This window comes from Anas acuta, chromosome 5 (assembly GCF_963932015.1).
Source record: "Anas acuta chromosome 5, bAnaAcu1.1, whole genome shotgun sequence".
NCBI lineage: Eukaryota > Metazoa > Chordata > Aves > Anseriformes > Anatidae > Anas > Anas acuta.
The window spans coordinates 52,989,193-53,004,073 of record NC_088983.1 but is presented as its reverse complement, the minus strand read 5'-3'; the positions used below and the strand labels follow the sequence as shown (position 1 = coordinate 53,004,073).

Here is a 14,881-nt window from a genome sequence, read left to right as displayed (position 1 = left end):
TCCAAAAATAACTCACCCTATTGTAGAATATTAGGTCTGCGGAAACTGTTTTCTTCTTGTGTTTACTAGGAAATCTGAAGGAACTGGCTTAGGGGAAGCAAATTTATTACTGCATCTAGTTCAGTTCTTGCCTACAGAGCTTGTCTCAGGTCAATGCATACACAAATTAAAATTCCCAGATGTGACAGATGGTATTTGTTTTGGGTGAGTGTTCTCAGTTGCATGCTGTATCCCTTCAAGAAGTAATCATAAAAGGAGAGCCCTTGGAAATGACAGCAGGGGGGTGGGTGTATCTTTGGGGAGCTACAGGGCCTGTTTCGGGGAGCTGATTCCAGGGCCGTAAGGTATGGCAGGAGGAGAGTCCCAGTGTGGGCCTGGGAGGCTGCAGCCTACAGGGACTGCAGGACTGCTCAGAGGAGCAGACAGCAGGTCTCTGAGATAACAGAATGAACTTCCTTAGGATCAGAGGAGACTGGCAAAGTTCAGCACAGTTCAGAAAGTTACTTAGTTATCCAAAGCTATGCCTACAAGCAAGGATCTGTCTCTAGGGACACAATGGGCAGAGGGGAGAGTTGTTTATGAAACTGTTTTATTTCCTATTTTTCTGATGTATTCACTTTGAATTTTATTTTTTTTTTACACTTTGAAAACTGGGTTACTTGTATTTTACAAGTATTTATAAAACCTGTCCCTTCTCCAGTGTAAGTCTTTTGTCTCTTAGATTATCTTGCTGTAGAAAAGGTCTAGGCAGATTCAGGTCAACGCTCTAACCAAGCTTTTCTGAATGTTTATTATCTTCAGAGAGCCTGTCTGTAAAGGACACCCTCAGCTAATCTTTGGGGTGGCTTGCTGGTGGTTTTGGCATGATGGTATAACTGACTGTAATTACTTGAAAGAGAAACGTTTAGCAGCTAAGTGCTTCCTTCTATACGGACATTGCATCTTATTTCAACAGCCTCTACAGAAAAATGCATATTTTTTCTTTTCTGGCATCTATATTTTTCTTAGCTACTCTTCTACTTACATGCTTAACTCTGTAAAGCGTGTGATGACTCAGCTTGTTTGAAACATGCGGTTCTTTTCTTTACGGTGCAAATAGGAAGAGACCTAAGGAACAAAGTTGAGTTTGACTGATTGTGGGCAGCAGGGCCCTTCCTCTGCTTCACAGAATTTGCCAGGATTGTGAGAGGAAGTGGGATCTAGTGTCTTAAGGGTAGGTTTCTCAGCCATATATAGGACTAGAGAAGTATTTACATTATATCGTCACTTAGGACTATAGTGAGTTTTTCCCCAGCTCGTTCCAATTCTTGTTGCTCAGCTTGCAGTTTTCACACTCACACTGGTTTCATTCACAGACATGCACAATTCCTCACATGGGAGACAACCTGCATGAAAAACTCATCGTAGTTTTTTAGATCATAACATTATTTAGGGCTGTAGGGAATGTGGGGATGGTTGCTTGTTATGCAGCAGTGCATCTTATCAGCAGGTGCCCTTGCCTTGTTCAGCAAACAATAGTTCTATTCCTTTGCTAGCAGGTGGTCTCAGAACTACAAGTGTTCAGTGCATCTGGTCCTAGTGCTTGCGAACTGCATCAGCATAAAGACAGCCATGTCTAACTACTAACAAATAAAAAAATGTAGCGGAAGAATCCTTCATGCCCTGACTGCTTTCAAGTCATGTACTATTCCTGAGCTCCTGGGCTCGTTGTGTAGTGAGCCAGTTAGTGTTTGCTGTTCTCTGCAAAACTCAATACGACCTTTCAAAAAAGGTTCTTCCTCACCTATAAGCATGTATTTACTGGGCTTTTCTCATCTAAAGAAAATATGGCAGGAAGATAAAGAATTAAAACTATAAACCCCCGTAATAAAGAAACAAATGTCAGTGAGTAAATCATCAGTGGTGTTTATTGATTTAGAGAGGTGGGAAAAAATTAAGAGAGTATTTCACAGTCACTGTCAGTCTTAAGGTTGACAAGCCGTAAGCCAAGGATATAAAAGGCACATCCAAACATTATGACCATGATCTCCAATCTAAGAAGGACCTGGAAGATGTTACAAGGACATGACAACTGCTGTCCTTGTTTGTCATGGCCAGACTACTTGGTGCTTTTGAATATGAAAGAATAAGCTTAAAAGAATGAGTTAAATCTATGAGAGAATGACTGTGAGTGAGTGAAATGAGTTTTGACTGAAATAAATTTCCCTTTCCTTGCTTTTTGGTTTCTCACTGAATTTATTCATACTAGTTGTCCAACATCAGCACCAAAAGTTAAACTGAGAAGCACAAAACCATATTTACACTGTATTAGTAACACTGATGTTATGACATTTAGGGGAGGCAGGAGAAGATGCTCATCATGTTTGAATATTTGGTATTTGTAATGCAAAGCTTAAGAATGAAGAAGGGGGAGGACATCATTATTAGTCCTTTCCTTGACATGTCAGTAGGCAGTTAAGGATGTCCTGTCACAATTCATTCAACATTAAAAATGTAAATTCTGTTGAGAGGTGGCTGCTTCTATTAAAAGCAGTTACAGTCAACGAAGTTCATATTTGAGAAGCAATGCTGCATTTCCTAAAGTGCATTACTTACAGTTAAATGTAGTGGTTTTGTAGCATTTGATTTTCATTTTGTGCCGTGTTTCTCAGCTTCAACATAGTATTAGAGTGTAGAATCCATAGTACTCAGTTTGCTTTTGGGTCAAATACTGTATAAATTAGATCTGTGCAGCCATAGCCTTAGATTATTCTTGCTGCTAAGCATTTGCTGAGGCTCTAGGTGTGTGTTTCTGTGTAGAAAAGGAGACATACCCGCATTCACAAACTGAAACAAGACAGAGACAGAGACATAGGACTTCGGAGCGGAAAACGTGAACATCTAGATCACTGGGATGGTGAATTTCCCCTAAGCATGGTGGGAAGGGCACTGTTGTGGTGCTCAGCACTGGTTTTATGAAATGCTCTGTGCTCATTGCAATGTCACAGACCCCTCTGTGCCAATGGGAATTTTGCCTGCTATGAGCCATTAATACCGAGGTCACCATCTGCTTGTTTCTGTTTCTCGGTGAAGGCAAGGGCTGTCTTTTTCACATTAAGTGGATCTGCAGCCAGTGTTTTCTTGTTGTTGTTTTAATATCTTCATTAGAGAAAGAGCCTGTATCAAATAAATAATTTGATAATAATTATCCTAGAGTGTTTGTGCTCGTTAATAGTCCAGGAAAAGCTGTCAGGTTTTGTAATCCTGAAACCAGTAGTGTTTGTACAATAGAGTCTGTTGCATTTGAAAAGGTGACAGCCCAAATTCTTCCTGTGTATTACAGCTCTGTGAATGTGCTGATGTATTTTTCCACAGGACAGTATTGCCCTTAAAACATTAGTCACTGGCACTCACTATCTTCTGTAACACAGGGGGCATAATGCTGCTGACTGATACAGGGAAGACAAACACACATTATATACTCATTTGTACTTGCTTTGCATAGATTTAAAACATAACCATTTTTATTTTATAAAAGTTCAATCTTGTTTGTCCAGGTGCACTAATTATAAAAGGTTCAAAGCAATTGACAATGCGTTTGTCTAAGTTAATACATCAGTGACTGTCATCAGCTCAGAGACATACAGATCAATTCAATACAGGAACAAGCACTCTTCAAATGGGTATTAACTGGGAGTGCTTGCAATGTGAACTGCTGGACAGTCCTGACACTTATTCCAGGAAGGCATTAGCACAATTGTACCTCACAGCACAAATAAAAACCACAGTATTTCTGCCTAGCATGCAGGAGATCTTGATTTGTATTGCAAGTTGCAAAAATCCAAGATTCATCGAAATATCAAGGTTTTTGTGTGCTCCATCAGCCCTTTGAATCTTTTGAGATGCCTGCTATTTATAATGCACCTTAGTCATTAGATTGTGGAGGCTGCTTTCTAATGACTTTTAAAGTTGGAGAGTCAATGGAAATAGCACAATTAACATGATAATACTTATTTTAAAACTAACCTTCTGTCAACAAAAAGCCCCTTAGAGCTGCTAGTTTTGCTTGTTGGCTGTCATGCCTCTTGTCCCTGGGGAAACCATCCCTGGCTGGTTGTGCTGTGCTGTGACACTGACAGCTTTTTGCTGCAGGGAATCTCACATATTTTCCCCAGGTAAAGAGACAGCAACATGATGTCATTTAAGCTGTTTTTGGGGAACAGACACAGTAAGACGGGCAAACCAAAAAATGCAAATGTGCAGAGGTGGAACTGTATGGCTCACAGTACTACCAAGCATCTCTGAGATGCCTTTATTCTATTCCTGGCTCAGTCATTGTCTTATGCCATGGTGCACTACTAAATTAACCTTGTTCAGTGACTGCAGCACCATTTGTAAAATGGGAATGATAATGCTTAGCACCACAAAGGGGCAGTGTAATTCTTTGCTAATTAATATTTATAAAGTGCCAGATTCTCCATTGCTCTGCACCTTTGCAGTCATTTACATCTGTGCAAAATGAGGACAAAGTGGCTGAAAAATGCTGCTGTATTTCATACCCACTCTATGCTAGGGTGAAGGGCTGTGCAATGATTACAGCAGTGGAGAGTGTCTCAAATAATTTTCAAGATACTTTTGCCTGTAGGCATAGATCTATTAACTCATGAGTGGAAGCATCTGTAATAGGTATTTCCAAACATCACCTTCTCAGACTGTGGCACACAAAATGTTAGTGTGATGTTAGTTAAGATGGAAACTTTCAGGACACTTATTACTTCACAGCAAGCTACTTGTTTGCATGTTCTTATGTCCTAAGGTAGCTTAAAAAGGATTAAACCATATTCTATTTACTGTGGAAGTGTAAAAATTCATATTTTAGCATAGCTTTGCAATAACTCCTTTGTATCTTCAGATGTTTTGATAAGGTTAGTGATCACGTAAATGCATACTTCTCTTGTTGCAATATTGTAGCAAGAGTTTTAGGGGTGATAAAGAACACAGGAGTCCAATGATCCAAAAGAAGTCAAAACTTCCAGGTTTTGATCCTTTCCTGTATTTCCTTGTTATAAAAGAAGCCTTTGGAAGTGAGGGTACCAGGAATATTTACCTTCTGGAAATCTTGTAGATGTCCCTGACAAGTTAATAGAATCAATACTTGGTCATGATTCTCTGTTAGGCAGCCTGGAAGACAGCAAGACAAGCTACCATTTTAATTAATTGACAAAAATGGGTAAAGAAAACAGGTAACAGAAAAATCATGAAGTTACCACAGTGAGGTGTCTTTTCTGTCATTTGGTGAGAAGATCTTGGCAGACCCATTTTGGCAGGCTGACTCTAATAAATGCTGGTTTGTTCTGCCTAGCCTAGCTTTTTTTGCAGCTAAACTTAAAACTTTTTAAATCTTACTACATGACATATTCTAAGCCATAAGGGAATGAGCAAGGAGTGTCAGTAGTTTTGGATACAGGAAAACAAAGTTTGTTATTTACTAGCTTATGTAGCTAATGTTCTTGTAGGTTGAATAGAGTAGGTGACTGCAGTTTTATTCCTACTCAGTTCAGATCTCATTTGCAAAATTGTGGAAAGAAGAAATTTTGCTCACTTTTTTTCTGCTTGTCCTTCTCAGCACTTTGTTTTCCATGCAGCAGTGGCCAGAATCATGTGTGTGTTAATCACAAAATTGCTTTCGTGCACATTCTTAATGCCTCTTTGATTATGGGCCTGTCACCAAAAGCCTAGCTGTTCAGAATACTTTCTGATTAATCATGCTCTTCTCATCAGACACTTCACTTGTAGAGTATCAGATAATGATCGTCCTCACTGAGAGTTAAAGGTTTCCCAATAAATAGAAACTGTGACTGTTGGGAACCCAGACAGTGTGGTGTCCGTTAATTAAAGTAATGTGAAACTATTCAGTGAGGGGTTTGTCTCTAGAAGATTATCACACCAGAATACTCCTTCTGGTTCCAAGCAAGAAAATGTAAGAAAAACACCAGATGAGGTGATACAAAGTAAGCATAAGCATGATCAGGAAGTACGAGCCGATATTCAATGAATGCCCTACCTTGCAGGCTTTGTAATGCAGGCTTCCATCTGCTGTTTCTGCATGAAAAGAAATGTGTTTTCTTTTGACATCTGTTCTGTGTTTGTGTTTGCTCGTGGAATGCGTCATCTAACTGAAATAATCCACTCACCCTGTCATAAAGATGAGAACAGAGACCTGCATCCTATTCCGTCTATCTTGTGGAGCCCCAGCAGTCAAGTGCTATAAAACTTGTTCCTTGTCCTGTCTAGAGCTCAAGGAACAGGATTTCTATGGCTTGTCTGTAGACACTCTTCTACATTTTGAAACCATGAGTAGTAGGCATTTTTTATTATAGGTGAAGATTAACCAGTTAGAACATAGCACATTACTCTCTCAATATCCTTTAGTTAATAAATAAATAAATGAATAGAATTCCAGAAGGGAAAACTGAGTGGAGTCATGGGGCAGGGAGGAAAGAGCCAAAATCTGTCTGCTGTATAAATATTCTGAAGATTCAGGTCCTTGTGTTGTTTCCCCCGGCCTTGTTATTTAGCCTCTGAAGGAATACCTGCTTGATTTGCAAAGCTGCAAGATACAGGGACATAAAAAATCTGAGAACCCCAATCCAATGAGGTGTTGATGAACGTATTAAACACTGTAGATAGGATTATTATGTATGCATATCGTAGATATATTTGAAAGGCTACAGATCAGTGATCAGAATAGTGATCCATCAGTGATCAGTCAATATAAACAATGGTGTCAGTTAGTGTCCAATAGACTTCTACCAGGGAAGGTCTTTAGGTCTTGAACAAAGTGAGATTACCATGATTTTCCTCATCAAAATGAGAGCTTATCCTAGTGACCAAATTGCTGTGATTTAGCAAGTTACTGCATGGTGCCTGACTTGCAGTATTGTTTATGAGTTCATGCTTAGCCTGTGGCAAACAAAAAGCAAATTTAATTGTATTTAGTCAGCAATGAAGGAATCTTAAACTGAATCAGATTTTGCTCATGGTGAGAGCAGAATAAATGTAAATGCACACAGTGTGGTTCAGTTGTGTCACAGTAACCTGCTAGACCATATCAAGGTGATTATATACATTAGTCCTTATTCTGCTCCAAAGTGCAGGCCTCACAGAGAACAGAGAAGCAGTGTATTACTGTATCTGATATAAAACTCTTGAATTTCAGGGTACTGCTGCTTAGTTTCTGCTTTTCCATTGACTTGAAACACGATAAGAAAAAAATTCCAGACTCTGTACCTTAGCTTCTCCAAATGTTGTCAGTGGATAATAATTCTCAGCTGCCCTGGTAAAACATCTTTATATCCTCTGATTAAAGGTCAAATTTAAAGATTTGCCTTCTATAAAGACAAATTCATTCAGTCTTTGTTATATATCAGATTATTTTATGAATAGGTCCTGTAACTGAGAAAAATCCTCAATATTATTAAGTAACTGACTAAAACTGAAATGCATCTTAAGTGTGGCTGAAACCAGATATACCTTTAATCAGATGAACGAAGCTTGTTTGAGGGTAAAAATGACCCCTATATGACGAGTTAGTGTGAGACTTACACACCAGTTTAACTCCATTGAGATTTATTTTTTTTTGCAGCACAGTGACTTCCTGGAACCATGGCTAATCATTTCATTTGTGTTTCCTTGACTAGAGCTAAAATTCACAGGGATGGTAGCCTGTTCTGCTCTCGACACAATGATAATAATCCAGTCAAAACTAATATTCCTTCACAATAAACTAGATAACAGGATTGTCAGGCACAGATGCTTCTTTCTAATCCTTTAGGGGTCAGGGGGAGAAATCATGCATGCAATTTGTTTCTGTTCTCATAGGGCATAGAAGGAAAACTGGGCTGCTTTTTTAAATGCACACTCTGTAACATGTTTCCTGAGAGATGGAAGGTTACAGATCTGCACCTAGCAGGTGGAGCAGAAAATGTTAATTCTGAGATGTCTTTTATTCTTTGGCAGTTGGTTGCAGTCCTCTGACTTCTGCACAGAGGAACTTTCCACTTGGTAGCGAGCTCTTCTTGTGGACTCTTGCCCTGGATTTGTCCTGGAATGTGGCAACGTCTAGTATGGTCACTGAAAACCTTGCAGGTAGGAAGAGAGACTTTGAATGTGGCTATTGTGGAGGTAGAGTGCAGAACAGGGCACATCCACGTGTGGAGTAAGATTGTCATCTGAAATGAAAGAGGCGCAATGAAATGAAAACTGAGGGGAAAAGGTTTAATTTAGGAGCTATCTTTGGAACTTTAAACAAGTCATTTATTTTCCTGCTAAATGTCTCCAAGTTTCAATACAGTTTTTATAAGTTGGAATTTACTGTTTAAATTATACTTACACATTTGAACACATCTTAAATCCATTCATTACAGTCTTTAAATGTACAATTGAAATTACTTTAATCTGAAACTCAGCCTTAACAGAACCATTATTTAGCAAGTCTCTGCAGTCTGCCCAGATCTGCTGAAACAAGGAAAATATTGTTTGAGCTGCTCCATTTGAGGAAAGAATGGCCTGAGTATCTTTCCCAAACTTTAAGAAATTGAGAGAATTAGGAATTGGAGGTAAAACTAGATGAGTTCCTACAAACCTCGTGGGGGACATTCAGACTCTTTATTGAGTCTCTCATTATCCCACAATGAGCTGTTTAAGGAGTTAAACTGGTTAGAAAAAGAATGGAGAGTTCAGATTTCCTCTTCAGAAAGTATCTGAATTTTACAAAAAAGGTATCTGAATGATTCTACCTACTTCATTCACCTTTACTTCTGAAAACCAGAGTAGCTCCCATCTGTTCATTGAGCTTCCTCACTGAGGTGCTTCACACCGGCTTCCACTAAGACAAAGTACCCATGGATAAGGTTCGTTTCAGAAGTTACTCTTCCTCTTTCTTGAGGTTCTTTTTGCAAACTATTACTACTTTTTTTTTTTTTTCTTTTTTTAATACCTTTTCAGACAGCCCCTTTCCTTTCCCTATCTTTTTTATTTCCTCCCTTCTACTTCACGTGCTTTGTATGAACTTTTCTTTTTCTGTGAAGCAGGGGAGCTTGCAGATTTTTCTTGCTTTATTTCTTGTATAAATACAGTATCTTTTTAGCAGTTCATGTAGTTTGCTTTAAAGAAAAATTTTCATGAGCATAAATGATCACATTATTCCCCTCCCCAGGTGTGTAGGTACAGCATAAAAATCAGTAAGCGTTGCTTTAAAAATGAGCAATCTTTTATGTACTCCTTAAGGCAGCTGCTTCAAGATTTTCATCTGCACCTGACCATGAAGTTCTGGGTTCTACTTTGGTACCCAGTTGTGTTTGGTGGCGGACTGTTAACGTTTCCTCTTGTAAAAATGAGTTAAAAAGTATAATAGTCCTGAAAGTGGCATTGGGCATTTCAAACCTAATGGTCCATCCCGGAGGGGAGTAAGAAATCAAGGACTACTGTGTGTATAGAAAGTCGCTATTAGCATGATCTTAAGGTTGGAAATTAATTATCACCTTTAACTCTGTTGCATCTTGCATGTAAATTCATTAACAAAAAATGATCTAAGAGCATTTAAGTCAATGCTGCTTGTGTAAGGATCACAGATGAAAAGAAAGTCAAACTCTTCTGTCCTCTTCATACGCCCTTTATTACTGTTTATTTTCTCCTCTGATTTTTTTCTGACTTTTAATTCACCAGTGTCACTTAAATGAAATCATAAATGACTGACTCCATTTTTCTCATTTATTCATTCATTCAAGTAAAGTATGAGGGGTTAGGAAGTATGTGCTCTGTAATTCACTGCACTTGAAAGCAGGGGTAATCTGAACTTCTCATTGTGGGAAGCCAGCAGAAAGGTCATAGAATTTGCTGCTTCCTCTTACAGCAGTTGGGAGGATGGAGGCAGATGGCTAGATCTGTTGATTTTTCTAGTGGAACAACTCATTGTCCATTTAATTATTTCTCCTTCTTTCTGTAAAGCAGAGAATGTCTGCATTGAACATTTTCCATATTGAACTGAAACTGAATTGCAGTCAGAATGACCTGGAAAGAAGAGCTCAGGACAGGGAATCAGAATCTGTGAGTGCTGTTCCTTACTTTGCTGCAGACACCTTAGATAAGCACTAACAATTCATGAGTTTTCTTTAGAATTTGTACTTGTAAAATATTTAACCCACAAATAAAATACAAGATTTAATTTATTTATCTTCACCAGCACGAAATACTTGGTGAATAGGAGGTACTAGAAAAATGCAGGGTGTTAATTCTTGTGACATTTTAAGAAGATGAAACTGAATGATATTTTTTTTCTTCTTTGCTGAAGTTTTATGTGCACTTAATTTTATCACTAATCATTTTTAAGTAAAAACTGATACTTCTACCTTTAAAAAGAAAAAAAAAAATCATGACCCAGAACTTCCTCAGAACATTTTAGACTTCTATTGTCTGAGGTGAGACAGATAATGAATTTCTGTATGGTAATGTGCGGTATTGTTACTGTAGCCTACTGTGTATATTGTTTGTTTTACCTGTTTATTGGGAAGCTTAGGAGTGGTTGATCACTGCAGACCTGACTGTGCTTTTCCATGACTGGCTTTTTCATGCCTGCTTGCCTTTCGGCATCTTATATATGCTAGCAAACACAGAACATACCGGGTTTTGTTCTTGGTCTTCGGATCATATCTTTTTCGTGGAAACTAGCTTTCAGTCATCACGAAGAAAAAAAAAGTGTGTAGCTGTTTAAAAGGAAGAGAAGGTAGCCCATTTCTTAGTGCCTTAGTTGTAGGCTATTCTCAGGCTTCTCTGTACGAGCAGGCCTTTCTAAAAAATAAAAATAAAGGTCTCTCTTTGCTATGTTCACAGTCTTTCAAGGAGATTGGCTTGGTCACAGAATCCACAGTGACGTAGCTCAGTGGCTTTTAAAGGATTAGAGTGGTCTGTGATGAGCAAGATGGTGATGAAAGAATGGATAGTTGGTAATTTTGGTGAATCTCTGTAAGCATTTGCTATATATCTTTTTTTAGTGTATCTGATTACCAATTTTATTATTGATGTAGACGCAGTTATGATTTGCATTTTCTGGGAGCGTAAATGTGTAATGCTATAAATTATTCATTACAAGTGTATTTTAGTCAGAGTGGAAGATAAAAAATGACAAGAAAAATAGTAGTAAAGGCAATGAAACCTGTATTAGAGACCATTCTTGCTAAGGTACTAGCAGTCCTAAGAGATTGCCACAAGTTGTCCACAAATATATTCTGCTTCCCTTTATTAGAAAAAAGCATTTCCATTAGGCAGTGCATATTATTGATATCCGGTGGAGCAACTTAAGTAAGGCTTAAGCAGAATTGGCACTTAATGAATGATACAGAGTTGCACTAATGTGTAACCACATTACCACTGGTTTGTTTTTTCACCTCTAAATCTTGCTGAATAAACTCATTCCTCCAATCAAAATGGGAGCTTAATTTTGGCAGGACTGATTCACATCATAATGATTTAAGGGCTTATTTAAATACAAAATGTATTTAAAATGCATTTATAAGTAACCATGGAGGTTTTTTGTTTGTCTGTTTTATGTTGAAGTTGAAAAATCTTGGCTATGTTTAAGTAAGCATTTTAATTAAGGGGAGTTTGTTCTGTCTGTGAGCCTATGGCTGTCATTGCTAATACTTAATTAACATTCTAATATCTTAGCCAGCATGGGATTAAAGTCAGACTGTACAATAATCTCTGGCATTGCCTGTTACCTTTTATAATACAAAAAACACTAATCCCAGAATTCAGACACTGCAAAATTGGAAAAAGTAGAGTGTTTTGGTCCCCAAAGCTCAAATACCGAAATTGTACACAAAACTTAATGAAGATATCAAGAGAAAAAAAAAAACATTTTGGAAACAAGGATAGATCCATCCTTTTTCTGACCTTGGAATACTAATATCTTACTGATCTATCAGAGAAATTCATTCCTAATGCTAGGTCCTGTTTCTCCAGAGTTTTACCTGTGTAGTGCATGTAACAGAATTTGGGAAGAGAATTCACTTTGGTTTGTAATATTGTAGGACAATTCAGAATGCAAGGCAGCAGAGGAGGCTTCTAGACCAACCTCCTGCTCAGAGCAGGGTCAGCTATGGGGTTGCTAAGCTGAGTCTTGAAAATTGCAAAGGATGGAGACAGCACAGCCTCTCTGGGCAGCTTGTTCTGCTGCCTGACTGCCCTCATAGAAAAAGGTTTCTCCTTATATCCAGTCTGAACCTCTTGTCCCAGTTTACGCCCATTGCACCATGCAGTGTTGTGAAGAGTCTGGTTGTCCTTCCTGTAAGTTCCTGTAGGTGCAGGCAGGCTGTTACTAGGTCTCCTGAAGGTCAGTCTCGCCTCTTCTCCGGCTGAACAAGCCCAGCTTGCTCACCCTCTCCTCACGGGACAAGTGCTGCAGTCCCCAACAATCTTGGTAGCCCTTTACTGAACATGTTATTTTTCCTGTTCTGTGGAACTACAGCTGGAATCAACATTGGAGATATGCTCTAACGTGCATAACAGAGTCAGCTAATTGCTTCCTTTGATCCACCATCTGCAGTGTTAGTACAGCCCAGGGGTGCTGTTGGCTTTCTTTGCTGCCAGGGCACACTGTTAAGCATGGTGTCCACCAAGGTTCCCTGGACCTGTTCAGCACAGCCGCTTTCCTGCTTACCAGGAGGCAATACTGGAAAGGTCAGAACAGAAAATGAAGACGTGAAATATTTTATTCCAATTTCCAAACAGGACATTTTGACATATTTTTTGTTCCTTCTGTTTTCTTTGAACAATGAAAACCCGATTACATTGATCTAATTTTGCAAAGAGCTAGGGTTATGACAGAATTGAACATCATTCTGCCTGCATTTCTTAAATCAGTTGTAACTACCAACCTGTCCTTCTGCTCAGGAAGGTCTTCTTTCAAAAGGTTTAAATAATATTATTGCTTTTATTCAGTTGAGTTTGATTGATACCAGTTATGTTTCTCATATTTTATCGAGAAACTATGGGAGAGGAAAATATAATACGTAAATTGCTTGTGCAGAAAGAGAAAAGGCAAAACAAGGAACAGTGAAGTAAAAATACTGTCTATCAGAAGTCCAGCGGTTATTCTTTGGCAACTGACTTGCAAAACAGGCAGAATTTGTATGTATAAATCATACTGGTAAATAAATGAAGCACTTATGCAAGCATTTTGTGCAGGACTCTGTAGACTTCATAGCTTGTTGTTTTGCCATTTGTAATGAGAAAGGACAACAGATTGGAAGAAGCCAGCATTAAACCATAAATTAATGAACCATAATGTCTTTAAATCCCATTGTGAGCTAATGTTAGATTGTCATTGGTTAAATGCTTTCAAGGACTGATATTAATAACACTCCAAAGCAAGAGATGTCAGTTCCCTAATGGAATGGGGCCATTCAAGCAATATATTTGAAGACTGGTCAGCAAGCTAGCAAGAGCAAAATGTATGCATGGAGACAAGGGAAAAGGAAAATCAGAGGATCAACATTTAATCCGTCCATTTCAGATTCTCGGAGATCAGAGGAAAAAACAGTTTTTCACAAGAACAGTTTGTCCTGCTGGGCTTGTATGATGCTGCAGTTCCAGGAAAAAAAAAAAAAAAAAGGGGAAAGATTATTACTACAGTGCTGCTCTGAAAATGAAATAAAGGAAAAGAAATTTCCTTCTCCCTAATTACAAAACAGAAGTTGCTAAAATATCTTTGTCTTTCAATCTATGCTTACATTCATCCCACGGGGATTTAAAAGATTTTCTCACTAAACTCACTTCACTCCCCATCCGTATGGACAGCCATCCATTTCTCCTATGTTCCACAGCAGTTGTTTAAAAAATAGAGATTGGAAATAAAGAAGAAACAACTCTTCAAATGAAAATACAGGGGTATGGTAGTAGAATGTGATGAGTTTAGCCAATTCCTGGAATAATAACTAGATTTTTTCTGGAAAAGTAATAAGACTGTACTGGAAGCCATATACTTCTCAGTCTGTATAATTTCAGAGTATTTCTCTTTCATCTTGGGGAGGTAAAATTACATTTGGGGCAGAACTCTCTGGTCAACAGAGGTACAGCCTCTTTCTCTGTCTTTCTACTGTTATGATCAATAAGTGCTTAAATGTTCTCTTAGGCCAGAAACCATTTTCTCTGAGCTAAGTTAGCCATGATAAAAAAACAAGATCAGTGTGGGGTCAGACAATATGGTGTTAGCAGCACGCTGCACTGAGGAAGCTGTGAGATAGTTCTGAAGGACAAATAGGGTGCTGGAGGCTTTCGTATTGCTTGAAAGGAGTGAAGCTGACTTATATTAATTCTTGGAAGGTGTGGGGAAGGCTGAGGTGGGGAAATGTTTGATATTTATATTCAGGGAACTATTGGAAGCTCTGTTTCTAGGTAATGAAATTGCTCACGTATTTACCACAGGCACTGGCATAGTGTGTACCCAGGCAACATCTTGACATCTGTTGTTACAAAAAAAGGATACTTTTGTGAGACAGGAATGAAGAAAATGCTTCTATTTTAAATTGAGCTGTGAATATTGCAGTGTGAGTGATCCAGTGATAACCAAGGGTGTGCATGCAGTTGCTGTCTGTTAAGTGTATTGCAGCTGTTAAAAAAAAGAAAAAAAGAAAAAAAAAAGAAAAACAACAGCAAACAGACCAAACCAAAGTCTTGTTTTGATACTGTTTTCCACATCGCAGGGCTTCACTGCTGATTCATACTTGGCTTAGGAACATACAGCACTACAAATGTTGTGAAACCAGAGTGTCACATCTTTTCACTACTGCAAGAGAGGATCAGCAGATCATGCCATTCTGGTGAGGTGTAAGTAGATTTACAG

The 14,881-nt window shown here is 38.4% G+C and overlaps 1 long non-coding RNA gene across 1 annotated transcript in view; it reads left to right on the top strand.

Moving 5' to 3' along the window:
* Positions 1 to 14,881, top strand: part of LOC137857788 (uncharacterized) — a 63,007-nt gene that overhangs the window by 8,206 nt on the left and 39,920 nt on the right. Inside the window, exons 3-4 of the long non-coding RNA XR_011097281.1 lie at positions 7,999 to 8,127; positions 9,988 to 10,086. This is a non-coding gene — a long non-coding RNA (uncharacterized lncRNA). The remainder of the gene's footprint in view (positions 1 to 7,998; positions 8,128 to 9,987; positions 10,087 to 14,881) is intronic.